Genomic DNA, 5680 nt, shown 5'->3' with positions numbered 1-5680 from the left:
GGATGGAGGGGTGGTGACTGTTGAATTTCTGGTGGAACTCAAGTAGAGATTCCAGGTTCTCACTCCAAATGATGAAGATGTCATCGATATATCGTAAGTACAGCAAGGGTTTGATGGTGCAGTTCTTGAGGAAGTCTTCTTCCAGGTGGCTCATAAAAAGGTTGGCATACTGTGGGGCCATTTTAGTGCCCATAGCTGTTCCCATCATCTGGAGGAAGTGTTGATTATTAAAAGTGAAATTGTTGTGTGTGAGGATGAAGTGTATAAGCTCAGTGATATCTTTGGGTCTGTATTCTGGGTTGTAATCTTGTTCCTGTAGATATGTGAGGCAGGCATGGATGCCATCCTGGTGTGGGATGTTGGTATATAGGCTGGTAACCATGGACGTTCACTGACTACCTGTCTTGTATGCATACCAGCCCAGCCGCTGGCTTCTTTACTTTTCATTCCATCCAGGAAGAGCACACACCAACTGCTGCAGCTTCCTGAGCCTGACGAAGGGTTTTTGAACCCGAAAGCTTGCTTAATAACTATTCTCCAACCATTTGGGTTGGTCTAATAAAAGATATCAAATTCACCCAAGGAACCTTGTCTGCCTATGTCCTTAGACCAACACGGCTACAACCTAAACCCCTGTGAGTGATACAGATGTGCACAAGTATGACATTTCTGGGGGTACAAGACAAGAACGCACTTTTTCCTTTCTACACAATAATAGGAGGAAGGCCAATGACCTAAATCACAGTGTGGGAGCATGAGGGGGAAATGGCATTGATTTCCTTCATTCTTTAAAGTAAAAAGAAAGGTAGACATGCTACTGGGATGAAAGGAGCTAGTCAGTCATGTTAAACTTATGTCAAGCAAAGAAGTGACTTCTGGGAAAGCCTGCTGCCTTACAAATTAAGTTTTGCTTTTTATTCTCCCAAGGTTTATAGACTGATGCACAGACAAAGTCCATGTTCAATCAGACTACCAGCTGGCTATATCTTGAATATCTGCAAAACTGACCTGAACAATAAATGGAAAAACAATGTACATGACTTCTTCTGCCTTCAATGCATACAAAAAGCTTTGCTGTTTTTCTTCCCTCTTCAAAAATGTATGCTTCCATTTGTGTTTTGGAGTTTTAGAAGTAGCAGGCATACACCAAGTCTAGTAAGAGCAAGGAACTGTTAGGGGACTCCTTGGGGAAGTACAGACTTTCAGAGGAGGACTTCTAAACCATCACACCCAAGGTTCCCAGAATTTTTCTCTGAAGTGCCTGTGGGGAGTTTGAGTTAAGTATATGGAAACAAAAACAGGACATTTCAAGCAAACTGTCTAAAAATGCCTTCCTCTCTCAAGTTTCAGTTTTTCCCCTAAACTTATGATTGCATTAGTTCCTTTAAACACTGGAAAGTCCTCTTCTCCTTCTAAATTAAAGAACCAGTAGAAAAATATTTTCAAGCCTCCTGAAGCATATAAACACATTTCTTCTTCCCCAGATCACCTTTAAGGGATGTTGGACATTTCTGAAGTGTCAGTCCAGTCCTACAGCTTCCTCAAACTATCTTCATTTTTTTTCCTCCCTATGTTTCCTTAGACCAAGAGACCAGGTTAGGTACTTTACAAAAATATTTTGTAGCTGAGAATTTGAGACATATGGCTAGGTGTCAATACCGAATTTGAACGTGAGAGATTGTACACTCCTGGAAATGTTATAAACTAAAAAACATTATGGTATTTACTTTTATTTATTGCTGAGGAATGAAAGCAAAGTAAATAATCTAGAAAACCAGCTGGGCCAACCGAAGAACCTGTCAGTTTAGTACAGTAAAATCTCTGCTATTTGGCATTTAACTAGCTAGAGTACTCTGTTAACCAGAATTTAAGCAGCTGGTTGGACATGAGGGGCAGCTCGCATGTGGCGGCTGCCCCCACCCCCCTTCACCCTCTTGCTCCACTGGCCAGACATGCGGTGGAGGTGGGGGAAAGCTCGCACATGGTGGCAGGGCTGCCGCCGCCACTCCACATGGGCTGCCCTGCGCTGCCACCGCTCCATGCTGCATCCGGCAGGCAGATCAGGGGCCCACACCCCCAGGAGGAGTCCGGCACAGCCCTGCAGCCCTCCTGGGGATGCAAGCAGGCCCCCGCTCTGCCTGCTGGATGACAGAAGGCTGGTGCATCCGACTGAGGCCAGCAGCAGCACCAACCTTCCCGACATGGGCTCGTGCTGGATAATGGGGATTTTACCGTATACAGCAGTGCTGGTAATCTAAAAATGTGGTTACTAGGGCTGTGAGAAACAGTGTAGTTCCACTTCGACTTCTATTTAGATGTTTTGATGGAACAGTGTTTGGTTTCGAGTTTTGTTTCATTTCAAAAGCACGGTTCTGTTTCATTTCGTTGAAGCTGTTTTGCTGTTTCAATGCTGTTTAGATGTTTTGCCCACCCAGTGCTGGGAAGATTGGTGCTGCTGCTGGCCCCAGGCGTACCATGCTGTACCTTTGTAGGCGGCAGCACTGGGAGAGCCTTGGGGGCTTTAGCCCCCCAAAATTCATCTTAGCCCCACTGCAGCTACTCCTGCCAGTGCCGCTGCCTGCCCACAGACACACGGCATGGCACTCCTGGCCCAGCCCAGCCCAGCCCAGCCCAGCCCAGCTCAGCCCTCTGCATCTGCATGGCTGCATGGGACAGCTGGGTAGCAGCTCCCTGCAGGTTAGTGTAACAGGGGCCAGGTGGACAGCAAGACTGAGCCGTAGGCGGCTTGCGTGAAAAGTTGGGGGGCGGAGGGCTGCCTCCATGTGATCGAGAGTGGGGGAGAGGAAGGTCCTGTGAGGGGAAAGTGTAAGTGTGTGTGTGTGTGTGTCTATGTCCATGTGCAGAGAGTGAGAGTAGAGTGCGTGTGCCTGTGTCTGTGCATGTGTGTGTGTACATTTGGCCATAGTGGGGGTAGGGAGCAGGGAGAAGAGGCAGGCATGTGCCCCCTAGCCTGGTGGGGTCCACCCAACCTACCCCACCAGCACTTGGAGGGGAAGGGGCCCCTGTCCTCCCCTGCAGCCCAGCTCCCGTGGGCAGAGGGGGCCTCCAATTTTGTGCTTGCCCAGGGCCCCAGTACACCTCAATCTGCCTCTGCCCCCCAACCCCCACTGACCTGCTGGGCCGGGGAGGCAGTAGATCCTGGGTTGCCCTTTCCTTCAAAAAGTGATCTTCACCTTAAAAAGGTTGGAGACTACTGGTATAGAGAAAAACAGTTCAACAAGATGCTTAAGCATGTGTTTAACTTACAGCCCATAAATTGTCCTGTTGACTTCAACGAGGCTTAAGTTAGGCACGTGTTTGTGAATCCTGCTGACCTGGGATCCGTTGTCATGGTTCATTCTTTCTTGTTTTGCTTGCTTGCTTGTCTGTTTGTTTTAGTGACAGTCAATTGTAGAATTAACTACTTACTTTCAATCCTTCCCATGTTAAAAATACTGTGGTTTTAAGAACTTATGCCATGTTCTCAGTACTCTAAAAATCACTCCAAGATCCATATTTTTCCAATAAAAACACAATTAACACAGCAGGGTTCCCAGCCGTACATACACAATCTATTGTAAAATGTATATAATTGTCTTGGCAGGCAGTAACTACTCCCCCACAAATCATAACCCTTTTTTATGAATCTGTATGTAATGCTGGGTATCAATGGACTGTTAGCATAGCTAGGTGTCAGGTTACATAGCTGATGCAGATGTACAGTAGCAAATTCCTGCATTTGTCATTGTGATTTAAAAAAAAAAAATAGAAAATATTCACTACTTCATTATTTATTGAATGGTTTTTATGCCCTTGCTGTAGCATCTGTGTGTATTACACAGATGAATTCAGCATCACATTAAGCTAAATTGCTCACAATGGACAACACAAACAGCTGCCTCACTTCATTGTTCTTAAGAGTCCCAACTCTGTTTTATGAAATTAAAGCATCTTTTGCTAAGCTCCCTGGAGCTGAGTGCTGGGCATGTACTGGAGTGGGAAGCAGGGCAGGTAGTATTGCTTCCCTTGGATGCTCTAATAAAATACAAAGGCCAACATTTTTAAACATATGGGTGGGGGGAGCTTAAAATTAGGCTTTTACAACCTTGATTAAACTTCCCTTTTAGAGTATGTTCAGCACCCTTGAATATCCCCACTGAAGTAAATGAGATCTTCAAGAGGCAGCCCCTTGGGAAAAATGGCCACTTTCTTAGACTACCTCTATCAGATGCTGCTGCTGCTGCTGCTAGGGTTTGCTCCAACCTCTGGAGAGAAGCCTGGGAGCCCCATAAATGTCTTAGCAAACACCTGTCATTCCACAGACCCCTGTTTCAGATTATATTTCTGAATAGATCCTCCCAGGTCCAGGCACAGAAGAGGACATTTCCCATATACCCTCTCAGTCTTACTTCCCTCTCCAACTTAGTCAAAGGTTCTGCAGTAGAAATAATTATTCAGTGCCCTCACTGGCTTTGGGTCTCCTTCTGTAGAAACTCTTCTTCCTGATTTCTAGGCCTTCATCTATGTTTACATCTCCTCTCTTTACTGTCCCCACGCCCCCATTGTTGCCTTATTGTCCATACCCATTTTTCACATGGCACCCCCCGCCCCCCTCCAGCTCTTTCTTTTGCTCTCATTTTTGGACCATTATCTTGCCTCTTGCTATCCCTGGTATGACGGCCCCTCCCATTGCCCTTTTTAAGTGCTCTCCTGAAAACCCACGTCTTCACCATCTTTTCCATCAAGCCATCTTCCTTTGTCTCATTTCTCTTCTAATAGTATGATCCCTTTAGATAATTTTCTCACTGGCTAATGAGACCATTATTTTGATTTGTTCTGACCCTTGTCCTGCATGCCTACACACCTTCTTTGTCTGTTAGTGTTGTTCAATGTTAACCGGATCAGGACCTGACCCTACTCCAGCAGAGAGGCTTGCCATTGAGAGCAGGAGTAAACCATTTGGCAAAGGATATATTACCCAAACAGTGCTTCTATCTGTGGAAATCCTTGTCTAACTTTTCTGAGCAGGGACTGAATCTTTTGTTAAGCTCTGTAAAGAGTCCTGCCATGTCATTGTGCAATGTTTACGTTCAACAATAATGCACTGGGAGTAGGTAGAAAACATGTTTCCAGTTTCTTCCCAAGGCTAGCTCCTAAGGGTTCAGTTGCCCCAGGCAAACCAAAAGTGTCTGACTACCAATCTAGAGTATCTGGATGTTGCACTGCCCCTAATAATTGTCTGCCCTAGGCCTGTTCTGGTCACATGTTGGAGCCAGCCCGGTTCCTTTTCATCCCAGGCCAGATCTACGCTACAAACTTCTGCCAGCAGAGCAATGTCAGCTGGGGGAGGGTGATAAGGTGTGATTTGTGACCGACACAGCTGTGCTGGCAAAAGTCCCTAGTGGAGATGCAGTAATGCCAGCAAATCTGCACTTTTATCAGTGTGCCTCATTTTGCTTAGGGGCAGGAGGGAGGAGTACAGAGCTGGAATAAGATATGTCCGTACAAGCACAGTATTGCTGGTATGAGCTGTGTCCACACTAGGAGCCCTCTACTGCCATAATAAATTGTATCAGTACAGCCCTAGCCCCAAGTAGCCATAGGGGTTTATAACCTTGTTAGGGGAAGGACAGAGGAAAGCCCTATTATGCTGTATGGTATGCCATTTTTTCTTCTTTGG

This window comes from Alligator sinensis, unplaced genomic scaffold, assembly GCF_000455745.1.
Source record: "Alligator sinensis unplaced genomic scaffold, ASM45574v1 scaffold117_1, whole genome shotgun sequence".
Classification (NCBI taxonomy): Eukaryota; Metazoa; Chordata; order Crocodylia; family Alligatoridae; genus Alligator; species Alligator sinensis.
Note: the sequence above shows the minus strand (reverse complement) of the source record.